We start from the raw sequence: 19,163 nt of genomic DNA, 5'->3' as shown, positions 1-19,163 counted from the left end.
AAGGCCAGAAATAAAATCTTTACATTCGTTAACTGCCTGCAATATCTCTCGCAGCGTGGGTTCACCAGTCCCCATCACAGGGGGTTCTGGTAGATCCACGGGGCTATATATCGTCTTACCCTCCCCTGGGGGTAAATTACTTGCGTTACTTCCTAAAGATGGAGTAACAGGATATAATGCCAAGTGACCAGTGCTTCTCCTATCCCCGGTTGTCCCCTGCGACTTTGTTTGCCCTGCTGGTTGGTAGTTTCCTTTCCTACTTGGGGAGGTCACATGAGCAAAACGCTCAAGTTTTGCTGCCGCAGAAGCTTGATTTAATTTTTCCTTGGCTGCTCATGTTTTTTGGTTCCCCTCCCCATACGGTACATCCTCAGTGGCTCTTTTACTAAGCATGATGTTATCAGCGTAGTGTAGGCTGGATCAACAATATGGCAATATAGCAGTGTAACAAGCCCTCACAACAAAGAAGAGAACAACCAGTAATAGGGGAAAGGACCAAGCAGTCCACCAGGGGAGGGAGAAGAGGGGAGACACAACAGCTACTTCCTTGTTAATTTTGCTCGATTCCTCGCTTGCCCCCCTCTATAATCAATGCAGTAATATGGTAAGTAGAGTGTAATGTCCTTAGTCCAAGGCTCCAACAAGCTGACCACTAAGGGGGGAAGAAGGGAGGGGGGGAAGAAACATTCCACCAGGGAGGAGAGTATTAAATCACTTTCCTGCTCTCAAACATTAGAGTCCATAGTCCCCAGCTTTCACCTCTCCCCCTCCTCACTCTCCCGGGTTACCGTTCGCCCAGGCTGATGCCTTAGGCTATTCTGCTATCCAGGCGCTCCACTGCTACCTTCCGGTGGCAATCACGGGTCATACAGGGCTCAGGGCTTAAACCATGTCCTCCACAATGCTCTGTAGTAAATGGGCTTGCTTATTCGGCTGAGGTGGCCCCGCTCCACCGAGCTCCACGGGGAGTCTCGCGTCAGCTCGAGTCAGCAGCGTACCCTCTTCCGGATTGTCCTCGGGCTTCCTTCGGGTGCTTGCTCGGGATCTCGAGATAACCCGAGCCGGCGGCGAGACCTCCTTCGGGTACTTTTGGCTGCTCTCGGAGAGATAGGCGGAGATAGACGCCGCAATCGTCCCAAGGTCCATGGGACTCAATAGAAAGCGAGGGCAAGGAGATCAGGCTGCAGGAGAAGTAGCCACACAGGCAGCGTGCATTTTCCCCATCAAAAAGAGCAGGGAGAAGCAAAGGCAGAGAGCCCGGGGCATTCTCATCTCGCTCTCGCTCACTCACACACCTCCATTCCAGCCACGCCCCTCGAGACACCTTCCCCATCCTTACTTGTCCCCAGATGCTGCAATTGAGCTGCTAAAAAATAGCTCAGTGGATGAGGCACTGCCACCCCTCCTTTCCTAGTTGGTAGTTGTAAGGTCTGGAGGCTAATCCTTGACACTCCGCCTCTCCATATAAGTTCTCTAAATAATTCTTCGATTTTCTTAAACCATTTTTTGTCAACCCATATCGGGGAATTATGCAGCAAATACAGCATCTGGGGCATCCACAACATTTTGATCAAATTGGGTCTTCCTGCAACTGATAGTGGGAGCCTCTTCCATATTTCAATTTTAGTTTTAAATTTAGCTATTAGTGGAAGTATATTATCACTAATATATTTGTTAGGATCTCTTTTAATAAGTATTCCTAAATATTTTATTTGTTCAACCCTATCTGCGGGATTGCCAACAAGCTTCGATTCCCTAGGGGATCCACCGGCATTAGGGCTGACTTTTCCCAGTTTTGACCAGTCCAGTAAAACTACCAAAATCAGCCAAGATGTTCATCCCCTGCCTAAGGGACTGCTCTGTGTCCCCCAGAAAGAGGAGGACATCATCTGCATACAATACAATTTTCTCCTCCCCCGTCCTTCTCTGAAAGCCTACCATATTTATATTTGATCTAATTGCAACGGCTAATGGTTCCATAGCGATAGCAAAAATCAGGGGTGACAGTGGGCACCCCTGCCTTGTTCCCCTCTCCAGTAGAAAGAATCTGAATACTCATCACCTGTACCCAATCAATAAACGTAGGGCCAAAACCAAATGCACCCAGTGTTCGCCATATATATCCCAATTCTAAACTATCAAAGGCTTTACCACATCTAAAGCCATAACTGCTCTTTTACCCACATTTTCTGTTGGTAGCTGTAGGTTTAGGTAAAGCCTCCTGACATTCATACTGGTGAATCTACCAGGGATAAATCCCGTTTGATCGGGATGTACATGTCTTGTAATAATTTTATTAAATCTGGCTGCCAACACTTTAGCTAATATTTTAGCATCAGAACAAAGAAGAGATATAGGTCGATAGGATTTCGTGTCTAGTGGGTCCTTCCCCTCCTTATGCAGAACAACTATTGTTGTTTCAGTCATTGATTTGAGCAACCTCCCTTCCTCTTTTGCCCAGTTTAATACTTTAAGGAGCTCTGGGAGCAGTATTTTCCCGTAATATTTGTACGTTTCCACTGGCAGACCATCCGGACCTGGGGATTTCTGGTTGGCCATTTCTACCACCGCTGATTGAATTTCCTCTAATGTTAGTGGAGCTTCCATTACCCCCTTCTCGTCTTCAGTGAGGGACAGAATTTTAATGTTATTAAAACATATAATTAGGGGGAAAACACTGCGCTATAGTTAGATGTATGTAAAGTAAAAGGCCACAACAGCCAAAACAGCAGCCAACACCAAAAACAAACAAAGTCCAGCAAATAGAGTAAAAAATAGTGTAGCGCTTCAATGATAATAGATATAATCAACATAAATTATAAGGATGATCGTATAACAGAAATCATATAAATAATAAAGATGCCTAGAGAAAAAAGTCCAAAGTTAGGCCCACATTCCACAATGTAACTGGCACGGGGGTGACCGAACCGTCACAGAAGAGGGAGGGATCACACTGGGCGAATGTATTCATGCAGATCTGCTTGACTGTAAACATCAGGGAAAGTAGATAAATACTTCTTACCAACTCTGTTGGACTCACACAGTCATATGACAGTTGAGTCGGAAAAGGCTTGAGGTCACAATCTGGGACCAAGGAGTATAAGGAGGAAGGTCTGTTGAGCTGATAAAGGAACTCCAAATGGCTGTATGCCCGGTGATATATTTCTCAGATGGAACATCAAGGTTGTTTGTAGTCCAGCTCAGACGCGGCCCGTTGCACTGATACTCCAATCTCCCCCGAATGGGGAGGAAGATAATTGGGGTTTTAGACCAAAGAAACGGAAAAAGAGAACAAAGGGCTCCACATGGTGCGGGTCAAACGGTATAAAAAATGGTAATTTATTGAAGTCAAAAGGTTAATAATGACTTTGTGATCACAAAAATAGAGTAAAATGAAATTAAAAGCAATGTGGGGTGCCAACAGCTAGCCCAACGCCAGACATGCCCCTGTCGAAGACATATGTGTCGAAACGCGTTGGGCTAGCTGTTGGCACCCCACATTGCTTTTAATTTCATTTTACTCTATTTTTGTGATCACAAAGTCATTATTAACCTTTTGACTTCAATAAATTACCATTTTTTATACCGTTTGACCCGCACCATGTGGAGCCCTTTGTTCTCTTTTTCCGTTTCTTTGGTCTAAAACCCCAATTATCTTCCTCCCCATTCGGGGGAGATTGGAGTATCAGTGCAACGGGCCGCGTCTGAGCTGGACTACAAACAACCTTGATGTTCCATCTGAGAAATATATCACCGGGCATACAGCCGTTTGGAGTTCCTTTATCAGCTCAACAGACCTTCCTCCTTATACTCCTTGGTCCCAGATTGTGACCTCAAGCCTTTTCCGACTCAACTGTCATATGACTGTGTGAGTCCAACAGAGTTGGTAAGAAGTATTTATCTACTTTCCCTGATGTTTACAGTCAAGCAGATCTGCATGAATACATTCGCCTAGTGTGATCCCTCCCTCTTCTGTGACGGTTCGGTCACCCCCGTGCCAGTTACATTGTGGAATGTGGGCCTAACTTTGGACTTTTTTCTCTAGGCATCTTTATTATTCATATGATTTCTGTTATACGATCATCCTTATAATTTATGTTGATTATATCTATTATCATTGAAGCGCTACACTATTTTTTACTCTATTAAAACATATATCCATTTCCTTGTCTTTCGCCGCCCCCTGCGATCTGTATAGTTTCTCATAATATGCTCTAAAAGTGTCTATGATCACTGAGCCCTGTGTTGTAATTTCTCCTTTCTCTGTCCTGATCACGGGGACAGCGGACGGCAAGGAATTGGTACTTACCAAATGTGCCAACATTCTCCCAACTCTTTCCCCCTCCCCATAAGCAATTTGTCTCTGAAATAATAATAATTCTCTATTTTCCTAATAATCCCCGCTTTATATTCCTGTTGTTTTTCTAACAATATATTTTGTTTCTCTGGGGTGGGATTTTCCACATATACTCTTTCAGCTTCCATTACCTCCTATTTTACTCTATTCTCCCAATCCTTTAACGTCCTCTTAATTTTCGCAACATGTTGGATGAGGATTCCCCTGAGATAGGCCTTTAATGCGTCCCATATCACTCCTCTTGCTGCAGTATCTTTGTTAAACTCTAAGAACTCTTCTAACCTAGTTAGCACCCCATCTGGTTCACCAATTATTTCCAACCATACTGGGTTCATCTTCCATACTCTTTTTACTTCTAAATTTACTGATACTGTCAATAAGGAGTGGTGAACACCCCCCTAGGATGATATACTATATCCCTCACTACTCGGTTTGCTTCCTCATTCCCCAGCGCCAGGTTTATTCTGGAGAGTGAGGAATAGGAGCTTGAATAACATGAATATTGTAACGAGGTTGGATTTCGTACCCTCCACATATCAGACAACCCCCCTTCCTGTAAAAACTAAGACAACCAACTCTCGTCTCCCTTCTGCGTATGTCTTCCTGATGGAAACCTATCCTGGTTTTTATTAATAACCTTGTTAAAGTCCCCCACTACTATAACTGGAATTCCAGATTTATCCACTATAAATTCCAATAAGCAGTAAAGAACTTCTAGCTTAAATGGAGGGGGGATATATATGTTTGCAAGTATATACTCCCGGTTCTCTATTACACATTGCAAAAAGACATATCGCCCCTCTTTGTCTATGCTGATCTGCCGACACGCAAACGCAACTTCTTTCCTTACCAACACTGCCACCCCCCTTGAATAGGAGGTGTGGACCGAGTGGAATTGAAATTGAAACTTCTTACTTCGAGTTTGTAGCTTCGTTTCTTCAGTTAAATGCGTCTCCTGAAGGCAGATCAGCTGAACATCACAACCTTCGAGGATGTCAAACACCGCTGCTCGTTTGGCAGGTGTACCCATCCCTCACACATTCCATGACCCAATGTTCAAAACTCTAGTCTGCATTTCTTGTAACAATCAAAAAAATACTCATGCATACCTAAAGGTAGTATTCCCTAAAGGTACCAGAGGAGCAAAACAACAGGAGGGAGAGGAAAAAAAAAAGAAGGGGGGGGGGGGGACAAGGAGGGAGGAACCCCATTGAACAAAAAAAAAAAAATCACTATAAGCTTGTTTATCCCTTTATATTTTACTGTGACATCCCGTGCTAAACTACTCGTCAAGATAAAACCTATAAATTTCCCCTCTGTACGTGTTTTCAACCTATATTTAATTTTTAAATTTAATTTATCAGTTACACCTGTGCGATCTACCCTGTTTTCCTGCCTTTTATATCCTTTGTTACTACTCAAACCCTCCCCCCTCCCCTCCTTGTACCATTCTAGGTTACCCCTAGGGGCTTTTCCAATACATACCATCCTGTGCAATCATACCCCCCCTCCCCACCTTCCCTTTCCTATTAAATCCTACCCCCCTCCCTTCCCTCCCCCCTATTCCCCATTTATACAACAACATTATCTTACTTCTTGTGACACACCTCTCTCCCCACAAACATATTATGCACATTATTTCAATTACGACAATTATATCAATTACAGCACATCCCCATATATATATGTGTCCCCCCCCCCCCAAAAAAGGGGGGGGGGAGTAATTCACTTCCCCCCCAAAAAAAAGGAGAGAAGAGAAGAAAACAAAAAACAAAAAACAATCACACAAATCACAAAAAGAAAAAGAGAAAAGAGGAGGGGGGGGGGGAGGGAAGGACTCCTTCACTTCCTTCCTATCTGATCCCCCCTTTCCTCCATCCAGGTTATCACACTTGCCGGTGAATCAAAAAATAACATCTCTCCCAGTGCTATTACACGAAGTCGTGCTGGATACAACAAAGCATATGTGATGTCCAGTTTCTGGAGTTTACGCTTAACCTCTATGAATTCCGCTCTGCGCTTTTGCAATTTGGGGGAAAAATCTGGGTAAAACGATATTTTAGTTCCCTTATAAGTGATACTGCCCATCTCTCTGGCTTTATGAAGTAGAGATGCTTTGTCTTTATAATTCAGGAACTTCAATAACATAGATCTGGGATGTCCTCCCCATGGCAAGATTCTAAGCAGAATTGTATGTGCTCTTTCTATTGCAAATTGTTGTGAAAAAGAATCTCTTCCAAACACCTCTATGAACCATTTCTCCAAAAATACAATTGGGTCCGGGTCTTCACATTTTTCTGGGAGACCAACCACCCTCACATTGTCCCTACAGAGTCTATTTTCCATTTCGTTCATTTTTCCTTCGAATTTACCCATTTGTACTTTTAGCACTTGAACCTCATGATTTAGGGGGTACATCTCATCTTCAATTTGACTTATTCTGCCCTCGGCTGCTGTTATTCTATCAACTCTCTTCTGGAGTTTATGCCGCAGCATAGCTATTTCCTCTTTAATACCTTTTGTTTGATCACATAATTCAGTCAGCGACTGTTTGCAAGTATTAACTGCCCCCAGCACCTCCTTTAATGTTGGTTCAGCTTCTCCTTCTACCGGGGGGACCAATGTGGGGATTATTTCAGGTCTTCCAACTATCCCAACATTCTTATTGGTTGCACTTGTTGTCCCTATTGTGGTTGACCCTTGACTCTTTCTGTCCATTAATATTTTTGCTTGGACCCCCTGACCCCCCTTAGTTGGTGTATGGTCTGGGGTATGAGCATATCTTTCCAGCTTTGCCGCCACTGATGATGCCCCCAATACTGCAATAGGCTGGGACCCCCTTCTCCTTATCTTTATCCTTATCTTTAGCAGATCTCAGCGACTGATTCCCAACATTCTCCTGTTCCTCCCCTCTCCTCCTTGCTGACATATCACTACCCTGACAGCCTCCACTGGATCAGAGGCTATTAAGAAGCTATTGGTAGGAAAAAAAATTAAATACCAGTGACCCCCACACTCTTGTTTCTCCAGAAAACACAGACAGTCTTAACTCCTTAATTAATTTGCTTTAGCCCAGCAGCAGCAATAATGATTGTGACAGTTACAGCACTGACCGCTGAAGAGGATAGCGATATATCATATATGTCCATATACCTTGAGAAACACCCACTCTGCTGTACTTCTTGCCTCCTCTCACCTCCTCTCGCCTTAGTTACTTTATCACCACGGGTCTCAGTGGGGTGTAGTGAGTGCCATTATGTACCATTGTATATCAGCTGACGATATAAGCATAAATAGCATATATATAGACATACGGGCGTCCTCCCTGCTGAGTGTGAAGCTATCGCTCAAATTATCCCCTGCATTCAAAGCCTGGTCTTGTTCTTATCTTGTCATAGCAGATACATTAGATACTTTTTTTACCGTATCTCTGTTCACTGTCCTTTTCAATTCACCTCCGCTCGAGGTCTCGCGAGATCTGTGGCAGCCGAGATCTCCCTGTCACTCCGCTCCCCTGACGAGCCCAGAGCAAGCCGCTCAAGCCGCTCAACCTCCACTCAACCGTCCGCACACCCCTCCAGGACCAGCGCAGCACAACCCAGGTACTCCCGGGGGCTAATAAAGGTATATACAGGGGTTTATATTGGCCGCACAGGTTTACGAAAGTCTGCTTCTTCTCCAGGGGACATGCATGGGCATAGGTTACATCGCCATTGCTGTGCTAAACAACCACCAACAAGCCGTCAGTCCACATACGGTGGGGTGAGAGCACATACCTCTCTCTCTGCTCACTCCTCACACACACCCTCCGCCATCACCATCTGGCCACGCCCCCGCCTTTTTTGAGGCCTATATAACCTTATGTAGAACTCATTGTAAGCCTGCTCATTTTTGAGTCTGCTGGAACTCTGTCCAAGTGGAACTGGTCTAAGTGGTGAGTTAAAAAGCAGAGTTATTGGAACTAGCCTAAGTGGTGAGTTAAAAACCAGAGTTAGTGGAACTGGTCTAAGTGGTGAGTTAAAAACAGGAGGTTATAACAGGGGTCATAGTACCCAAGTGTTGTCTGAGCAGTGTGTGTGGGTGGTTAGTACTTGTGTATTGCGAGTGAAAGTAGGTCTTCGAGTACCTGTGTATTGTCTTAAAGTATTAGTGTCAGGAAGGTTGTTGTTGTTTTTGGGCAGGGTTTAATCCCAAATCCTCATTAAATTTAATAGGTACAATGCCCGGCGGGTGTGAAGAGGCAACTTGTTGTACATCTTGCGGCATGTATGCATTCCTTGATCATCCAATCGAGGGTGCATACTGCTGTGCAAAATGTAAGAGCATTGTTTCCCTGGAAGCCCAGGTTCTGAATCAGGGGAAGTGGAAATACGGGGCAATTTAGGAAATAGCGACCACAGATCAATTGGCTTCTGTATAAATCATACAAATAGGAAACATAAGCGGAATACAAAGACACTGAATTTCAAAAATTGGGATAAAATCTTAGGAACAAATGTGGAGGAGAGATGGGTTTGCTTTAACAACATATTAAATAAGGGCATTAGCAAATGCATCCCATTGGGCTTAACTCCAATGTAAAAATGCATATAAAAAGCAAAGGAGAAAGCCTTCAAAAAATACAAGGTTGAGGGATCATCATCAGCATTCAGACTTTATAAAGAATGCAATAAGGATGGCTAAGATAGAACATGAAAGATACATAGCGGAGGAGAGCAAACAAAAATAAAAAATCCCAATAAATTCTTTAAGTATGTAAATAGTAAAGAAGGAGGACAGAACATATTGGCCCCATAAAGAATGAGGAAGAACATCTGATTACAATGGATGGGGAGATGGCGAAGGCATTGAATTTATTCTTCTCAGTCTTCACGAGGGAATCGGGTGCTTCAGTAACCAAAACTGCAGTGTTTATCCTCAAGACACATCACAGGAAGCACCTCCATGGCTAATAGAGGACAGAATTAAAATTAGACTTGGGAAACTTAACATTAAAATGGATTTTTCTTTGTTTCTGTGATAAAATTTTGCAAATTATTAATTTTTTCTTCATAAATTTGGGCCACAGTTTATACTGCTACATATCTTTGGTAAAAATAACCCAAATTAGTGACACTGATAACAGATGGCACGTGACACTCACAGGTGGCACTGATGACAGATGGCACCGATACGTGGCACTGATGACGGATGGCACTAATACTGATGCAGGAATACCTAGGGGCATGGTCAGACTTGGACAGCTTTCCCACTGAAAATCCTGTGGCTTACTGGGTCTTGAGGATGGATCACTGGCCAGAGCTTGCACAGTATGCAATTGAGCTACTGGCCTGTCCTGCATCCAGCGTTCTTTCGGAACGCACCTTCAGTGCTGCTGGAGGCTTTGTAAGCGATCACAGGGTGCGCCTGTCCACCGACTCGATTGATCGACTGACCTTTATAAAGATGAATCAGTCTTGGATCACCACCAGCTACTAAGCACCTGAAGCTGATGTAACAGAATATTTTTTTTTGAAATGTCACATCCCTTCAAGACTGCCTATGCTGATGCTGAGTGACTGTCCGGTTATGTTGACTGACTATCCTCTTCCTCCTCAATGATCCTGCTGATAGCTTGGAAGAACATTTTTGGTTCTGGGTGATGCCACCAGCCCAATTTTTCAGCCCCTGTTTAACAGGGGCATGCAATTACAATTTTGGATGCAATGCTTTGCAGCAGGGCTCATTCCTGCACTTCAACTAGAGTATATGGGAGAGGTTGCAGTGTTGTGGCACCAGCAAGCAGTGCCTAAGGCCCAATTTTTCAGCCCCTGTTTAACAGGGGCATGTAATTACAATTCTTGATATAATATTTCACAGCAGGGCCCGTTCCTGCGCCCATCGAGAGTAACTGTGAGGACTTTTAGTGTTGTAGCACCACCACCACAACCACCAAAGGCCCAATTTTCCAACCACTGTTCAACAATGGCATGTATTTACAATTCTTGATATAATCGTTCACAGCAGGGCGCTCCAGCGCCCACTAATGCAGCGTACACACGATCAGACTATCCAGGCGACTTGGTCCGCCGGACAATCCACCCGTGTGTGGGCTCCGGCGGACTTGGAAAGTAGTTTTGACTCAAAAATTGTCCGCCGGACTTTTGAAATGAACAGACTTTCCCGCACACGGAGAAAAGTCAGTTCATTTTGAACGCAGCTTCAGGTAGCCGGGACTAGCGAAGGAGGTCAATGTCGCCACCTTTGGCGGCGAGATTGACACGTCGCTGGCCCCGTCACCTGGTGTGGACTTAAAGGGGAAGCCCTACGCTGAAAAAACTGCATGGGGTCCCCACCAAGGTCCATATAAGACCCTTATCCGAGCACGCAGCCCGGCCGGTCAGGAAAGGGGGTGGGGACGAGCGAGGGACCCCCCGAGCCATACCAGGCCATGTGCCCTCAACATGGGGGGGTGCTTTGGGGAAGGGGGGCCCTGCGGCCCCCCCACCCCAAAGTACTTAGTCCCCATGTTGATGAGGACAAGGGCCTCTTCCCGACAACCCTGGCCGTTGGTTGTCGGGGTCTGCGGGAAGGGAGCTTATCGGAATCCGGGAGCCCCCTTTAATAAGGGGCCCCCAGATACCGGCCCCCCACCCTATGTGAATGAGTATGGGGTACAATGTACCCCTACCCATTCACCTGGTAAAAAAAATGTAAATAAAACACAACACAAGGTTTTAAAATAATTTATTGCACAGCTCCGGGGGTCTTCTTCCATCTTGGGGAGTCTTCTTGCCAGACTCCTCCGCTATCTTCTGCTCTTTTGCTAGATCTTTTACTAGCCCGGCTTTCTTCTTCGTTGCCGTCCGGGGGTCTTCTTCCGACTTCGGGGGTCTTGTCCCCCTCTTCGGTTCTTCTTGCCGGGCCTCCACTTTCTTCCTATAGCTCTTCTACTAGAAGGGTAAATGTTACTTGCCACCTTCCCATGGAGTCAGACAAAATCCTGATGGAGCTGGAGCCGGTTGCTATGGGCAACGCCTTAGTCCTACGTTGGGCATCAAATATAGCAAGGTCTCTGGCCTTGTCCAGTCTAATGAGAACTTTCCAGGCCAAAGATAGCTGACATCCTTCTGTGTGTGGTGGGTTGTGAGGCATAGTGGGTGGAAAGTGGACAAAGTTATTGGGTAGCAGACACTTCCTGGATGTAAAAGGTTTTATTTCTCTTAACGGCCCTTTTTATATTTTTGGGGGAAAGAGGTTAGGGCCAGGACACCCTTAAGTAGTAGCAGACCATGAGAATTCAATAGGACAGCCGTACAGGGAAAGGCCCCAGCAAGACGCCACATCTGCACATACAGGAATGCTACAGTCTTTAACAGTTCCTAACTCAACAGTTCCTTCAGCTTTGCTACAACTGCCTCTTGTAGTTCTTTAACACTAAGCTCCAGGTCTCTCACTAGACCCCCTGATTCACTGACTGTGAATCCCTTGATCTCCTCCAATTTTTGCGGCGGTATCTCCCTCAAGCATCACCCACGTTTCCCTGCTGGGTCCCTAGCTTGGCACTCCAGATACTTCTCAAGCTTCGCCCCTGCTGACCAGCTCGGTCCCTAGCTTGACACACAAGGCTGCTCTGCAAGCATCACCTTCGCTGGTTGGATGCATGACTTGATCACCGCCATCACTTCTGTTTGGACTGCAAGCTGCAATCCCAACCCTGCACTGCTCTCTTACTTGTGGCTAGGCCACCACACAGCCTAGTAGCCAGATGCCTTGAAAATGTATTCATACCCCTTGAAATTTTCCACATTTTATCATGTTACAACCAAAAACATAAATGTATTTTATTGGGATTTTTAGTGATAACCCAACTCAAAGTGGCGCATAATTGTGAAGTTGAAGGGAAATGATAAATGGCTTTCAAATTGCTTTACAAATAAATATCTGAAAAGTGTGGCATGCATTTATATTCAGCCCCCTTTACTCCGATAACCCTAACTAAAATCTAGTGGAACCCATTTCCTTTAGAAGTCACTTAAAATGAAAGTAAACTTCTTCTGCAGACATTTACCTATAGGTAAGCCTATAATAAGGCTTACATAGTTACATAGTTAGTAAGGTTGAATAAAGACGCGGGGCGTGGCCAAGATGGCAACCAGCTAGGACGTGTCGGAAGAGAGCTCCGCACCTGGCAGGCTATTTATCCGGCAATTAGGGACATATACCTATCCTGTTGGGCCGGTGAAGCGGTGGTAAGGATTGGGGATGCGCAGGGGCAGCTCCGGTTCCCATAGGAAGAAACACACAGCACCGGGAACCCCGCTACAGACCCGCGCTGCACGCGGGCAGGCCCACACCAACATGGCGTCTCAGACGGACCAAGCTGACACGCCACCGCTGGGTGCTGAACAATTCCAGGCTCTTATGCAAGCGATTACAGGCTGCCAGACTACCCTAACCACTAAGATAGAGCAGATACAGCTTGACATGGGGCTTATCCGGCGGGATATGGATAAACACCGGGAGCGGCTTACCGAGGCGGAGCGGAGGGTGGGAGACGTGGAAGATGTTACCCGCGACCATGATGCCTCCCTCCGCACCCTACAAGTGAGGATGAAGGCGCTGGAATCCAGGGCAGAGGACCAGGAGAACAGGAACAGGAGGAATAATCTGCGGTTGGTAGGCCTGCCAGAAGGGTCGGAGGGCCGAGACACCAAGGCTTTTACCGAACGTCTGCTGCGCACACTTCTCCCGCTCGCTGTGTTTTCTCCTCACTTTGTGTTGGAACGGGCGCATAGAATGCCGTCGGTTCGTGGCCCGCCGGGAGCCCCGCCGCGCACATTTATTTTCCGCCTTTTGAACTTTAGAGACAGAGACCTGGTTCTCCGGGAGGCGAGGAAGGTGGGCGAACTGCGCTTTGAAAACGCTAAATTAATGCTCTTCCCTGACTATTCCGTGGAGACGCAAAGGCAACGCAGGACATTCGACCAAGTCAAGGCCCAGCTGCGCACCAAAGGTCTCAAGTACAACATGATGTTCCCCGCGAAACTCAGAGTGATTGATGGAGAATCCGTCCGCTTCTTTACCTCCCCGAGTGAGGCCTCCAGATGGATTGATTCCCTCCCCCGGCAAGGATAATCCTGGATGGAGATTACCTGACTGAGGTCCACACGCATCACCAGCTTTGCCCAGTGGTAAGCGGATCAGTTCCCCCCCCCCCCAACTCTGACCCTCCGTCTCTGAACTTGGAGATCCGGATAGAATGCCCCCCTCCTTCCCATTAGTAGTTTTGGGCAGGGGGCGAGGAGCTGACCTGAAGTGGGTGCTTATGTTCTGATGATTCGTGGGGGGGGGGGTCCATATTACTGTCTTACGGGCCTTATGGCCTCACCTCTCCCCTAGGTTATGCCTGAGGGGGTTTGTATGGTTACCTCTGGACATGGACATACTGTACCGGGGATGCCGGACCTCGATACCCTGACAGCCCTGGCTCCCAGAGCTGTACCTTTTTCTTCCCCCCGGTTTTGTTTCATCCTCTTACCTTTCTTCTTCCACATTTTTGCTTTTTTGGTTTTTGTCTCCTCCTTGCTGGAAGAGTTGCAACTAAGAATGGGCCCTTGGAACACTCCAAGCGAACTTTGTACTTCAATCTGAGGCGTCACCTATACTACTGCTTGTTCCCCTTTAACTTGTTTTGCCTCCAGGATGCGGCTGTGCTGGAGTCTGTTTACTCTGCGCAGGAGACTCTGTCCTCGGTGTGCTGGTTGGTACGCACCGCCCCCACGGGAGATTTCTCCTTTAAATGGGTTTAATTAAGTTTGGTTTGGGTTCTCAAACACCCTGGGGCTGTTTTTCTGGGGTGTGGGGTGGGAAGGGAGGGGAGTTCTGTTTTTTTCAGTTTTTTTGTTGTTTTTTTGTTACATGCTTATATGTTTTCTATTGTGGACAGCGCTATTATAACGAATGTACGGTGTATATCATTGCATTGCTTAAGATGAGATATTTGTGCCTTGACCCTGGTCAGGCGGTCATATCCGTTGGTCCCCCCTGCCCTTCCAGGTTATGGCTCGGTTGAAGATCCTCTCCTGGAACGTTAGGGGGCTTAACCAGGAGATTAAACGCTCTCTTGTTTTTGACTACATGAAAAAATATGCTCTGCATATTTGTATTCTTCAGGAGATGCACTTAGTGGGGGGAAGGATTATGGGCTTGAAAAGGCCCTGGGTGGGATACCACTATCATGCCACATATTCCGGCTATGCCCAGGGGGGTTAGCATCCTGGTCCAGAAGTCCCTTAATTTTGAGCCTCTTGATATTGTTACAGATAAGGACGGGAGATACGTGCTGGTGCACGCCAGAATAGACATGATAGAGATGGTGCTGGTGGGTCTCTATATGCCACCTCCAGCGAACCTGTCTTTGCTACATAAATTGACTGCCCTGATCGCCCAATTTCATACTGACAATGTAGTTCTAGCAGGGGACTTTAATATCCCTCCTAATCCTTCCCTAGATAGGTTGGCGCCTGACCGGGCTACAGACTCTCCAGTTTCTCGCTGGGCACAGGTGTTTGGGCTGGAGGATGTCTGGAGGTGGAAACACCCTTCAGATCGCCGGTTTATGTGCCACTCCTCCTCCCACAACACACTCTCCCGTATTGACCTTGTTTACGCTGGTGCCCCCATGCTTCCCAGGGTTCTTGGAATAGAGTTACTCCCTCGGGGCATCTCTGACCACTCCCCACTATTGTGTACACTGCAGACCTCTACCCCTCAGCAGGATAGACTCTGGCGATTGTCAAGGTACTGGATTGAGCACCCCACTATTGCCTTTGAGATGGGCGGTGAAATCCGGGGATTCTGGGCCTCAAACGTAGGCACGGCTTCTGAGGGGATGGTCTGGGATGCCTTCAAGGCCTACATGAGGGGGTGTTACCTTTCTTCCATTGGCCGGGAGCGTAGGAATGATAGGATCACGGTAGAGGAGGCAGAAGCCAGGGCCCAAGACCTTGAAACCCGATTCACCCTCACGGCCAACCCGCTCACGGCACAGGATATGAAAGTAGCGTACCGGGAGGTGGTGCTGCTTAGGGTGGCTAAGACAAGCAAACGTCACCTGGCTCAGACGCAGAGGATTTTTGAACAGGGCGAAAAGACGGGGAGGTTGTTGGCCTGGATCTCTAGGGAGCGGGCCCCAATCTCCACTATCCCTCGAATACAGAATAGTGCTGGGACATTGGTGACGGATCCCCTTGCCATTAACGCTTGTTTTGCAGAGTTTTACTCCACCCTCTACTCATCTAGGGTGAGGTACTCACCGCAGGCGTTAAGTGCTTTTTTAGAGGGGGTGACACTCCCTACCCTTACTTCTGAGGCCAGGGATGGCCTGGACTCCCCAATCACTCTGGCGGAGGTCCGACTTGCACTGGGGACCATGCAGCCGGGGAAGACCCCTGGGGAGGATGGGATACCCCCGGAATTCTATAAACACTACCTGGAGGAGGTGACGGTTAGAATGCACGACATGCTTACCGCGTCCCTCCGGGAGGAAGATCTCCCTCCATCTATGGCACAAGCCATTATAGTGGTGATCCCTAAACCTGGGAAGGACCCCCAGCTGTGCTCGTCATACCGACCTATTTCCCTGCTCAACTCGGACGCGAAAGTACTGACCAAAATCCTTGCCAGGCAACTGAATGAGGTTATACTTACTCTGATCCATGAGGATCAGTCTGGCTTTATGCCAGGGAAGGGGACAGACATTAATATTCGCAGGCTTTTCACTGTCTTGGCCTCGGGGGATGCAGAAGGCGAGGAGGAGGTAGTGGCCTCCCTAGATGCGGAGAAGGCCTTTGACTCCGTGGAGTGGGACTATTTGTGGGAAGTCCTCCGTAAGTTTGGATTTGGTCCAGCCTTTATCTCCTGGGTCAGGGCAATGTACAGAGCTCCCACAGCTAGGGTGCGCACGGGCACGGTCCTCTCCCCGCTCTTTCCCCTCCACAGGGGAACCAGGCAGGGGTGCCCCCTGTCCCCGGGGCTTTTTGCACTGGCAATTGAACCTGTGGCGGCTCTCCTCCGCTCCTCTCCTGAGGTTCGGGGCATTGTCCGGGGTCCTTTGCAGGAAAAGGTTTCGTTATATGCTGATGATACCTTGTTGTATCTCAGAGATGACGGCATTGTCGCTTATCGACCGGTTTGGACAATTCTCGGGTATACGAATAAATTGGGCGAAATCGACTTTATTTCCACTACATGATGGTGCGGGTGATTCCCGGGTGGATGGGCAACTGCAGAGGGTTTCTCAATTTAGATATCTGGGGGTGGAAATACACAGAGACTTGAAACAATTTATTACCCTTAACCTGAGTCCGGTGGTCACCCAGCTGGCCCAGAGGTGTAATGTGTGGAGGTCCCTGCCGCTTTCGCCAGTGGGACGGGTCAATTTAATTAAAATGTCGGTTCTTCCTAAGTTTACCTACCTCTTCCGCCAGACCCCACTCCATATCCCACTTAGATTCTTTAAGAAGCTGGATGGCATTATCTCGTCCTTCGTTTGGAATGGTAAGCCCCCTGGAATAGCTAGAACAACCCTCCAGCGGCCCCTTGTGCGTGGAGGTTTGGCATTACCCTGTTTCCTGAACTATTACTGGGGGGCAGTCCTAGTGACTATTAGGTGGTGGCTCTCCGAGGGCCCAGCCAACCCTGCTTCCTCATTGGAGGCGGCGTTGTTGGGCTCTTATGCGGAACTAAGGAACCTGATCCGTAGGGGACCCCGATCTAACCCCGGGATAACTCTTCCGATGCGCACGACTCTTGGGATATGGGAACTGGTAAACAAACAGATGGTGGGCACTGGAGTGTGGGCCCCGGGGACTCCCCTCTGGGGGAACCCCCCGCCTGCCCCATTTTCAGTCCATCCCTGATTCGATTGTCTGGGCCAGGCATGGAGTTACAACACTAGGGGACATAGTATCTCAGGGGCAGCTACTCTCCTTTGATGCTATTAAACAGGCCAGAGACCTGCCGAATCATATGTTTTTCAGATTTCTGCAGTTGCGACACGCCTTCCGGTCTCAATTCCCGTCCAGAGTGACCCTGGGGGTGTCTGCAGTGGAGGAGGCGCTTGGTTCTGCGGGGGGGGGGACGCGCACAATGTCCACGATATATACCGCGCTGGCCGTACAGGACGAGACTAGGATCTCCCATTTGTTTGAGCTCTGGCACACTTACTGAGGAGGACTGGGAGGAGGGTATACAGCAATACCTGACCCTGGCGATTTCTGCAAGGGACAGGTTTATACAATTGAAGTTCCTCCACCGGGTATACTTTTCACCGGCACGCCTGGCAAGGATTTACCCTGACCGATTGACTACCTGCCCTAGATGCAACGAAGACGATGCTGACTTTTTTCACATGGTGTGGTCCTGCCCCGGGGTAGTGGGATTTTGGAAGGGAGTCGGCCGACAATAATGCTGTGGGGGAGCTTACGATCCCACTTAGCCCGATACCTCTCCTGCTGGGTATCTATGACTTTTTGGAAATCTGCTGGGGGAAGAAACTGTTTATTTTCTACACTACACTCTACGCGAGGAAAGCAATACTATTGCAATGGAATCAACCTCTCCCTCCTACTAAACAATTGTGGCAGTCCCTGGTGAATGCGGCTTTGCCACTATACAAACTCACGTATCTGGGCAGGAACTGCCCTGGGAAATTCGGAAAGATCTGGGCTGCATGGGTTGAGGCGAAGCATTTGACCATTGCTTAGGCTAGGGGGGGTGGGGGGGGGTGGGTTCCTTTTTTGTTATTTTCTGTGGTTTTTGTATTGAGGGGGGAGGTCTCGGGGAGGATCTGTATTCTATACTGCAATGATTAGTGACTCTGCACACTGTTAGGAATTGTCTGTGATCTATATGTGCTGCAATTTGGTTACCTGTCTACACATAATATGTATGTACCCTGCTGACGCATGTTTGTTTTCTATTTTTCTTTTTTAAAACATAAATAAAAAATTTGTTAAAAAAAAAAGGTTGAATAAAGACACCAGTCCATCCAGTTCAACCTGAGTAAGCCCCTGTACACACGGTCGGACATTTTGCCAACCAAACCCGTCGGATTTTGTCCGACAGATTTTGTCCGACGGATTGTGTCCGAAACTGTTGCATACACACGGTTGGACCAAGTTGTCTGATTTTGGCGATTGCCAAGAACGCGGTGACGTAAGCCGTGTACGGCGGGACTAGAAAAGGAAAGTTCAGCACCACGTCTGGTACCCTTTGGGCTCCTTCTGCTGATCTCGTGTCTATCGCGTGTTAGTAGAAGTTTGGTGAGAGACGATTCACGCTTTTCAGATTTGTGATTCAGATCGCTACCGCTCTTCAGTTTGTGCTTGTCTTTGCGTATCTGATAATCAGTGCGTGCAGTCTTTAAGTATTTGTTTCTCATTGTGGACTATATCTTGGTATAGTACGCTTTGAAAGGCATTTTTTATTGTCTGCTTGCTTCTGCTATTCAGGTCATTCTTTCAGGCCTTGCTGTTTATCGGTGCTTTCTGGTGTCCGTTCTGACCAGCCTACCGTTTTCAAACCATGTTTCGTCTACGTACTCGTCGTACAGTTTGTGCTGTGCAGGGGCTTCGTGTTGGGGTTCTTACTTTGACACAAGCCCGGTCCATGAACAGGGAGGGGAGGCGTTTGTGGACCAAGAATTGGTTGCGCCAGCGTCACCAATTCTCGCACATGCCTTTGCTCCGTGAGATCCGCGAGAATAATCCTGATCATTTCAGGAATTTTCTCAGGATGACAGACCCTGTTTTTCACCGTCTGC

This window comes from Lithobates pipiens, unplaced genomic scaffold (assembly GCF_037356315.1).
Source record: "Lithobates pipiens isolate NorthernLeopardFrog02 unplaced genomic scaffold, aLitPip1_a1.2 Scaffold_28, whole genome shotgun sequence".
In the NCBI taxonomy this organism is placed as follows: Eukaryota; Metazoa; Chordata; class Amphibia; order Anura; family Ranidae; genus Lithobates; species Lithobates pipiens.
Note: the sequence above shows the minus strand (reverse complement) of the source record.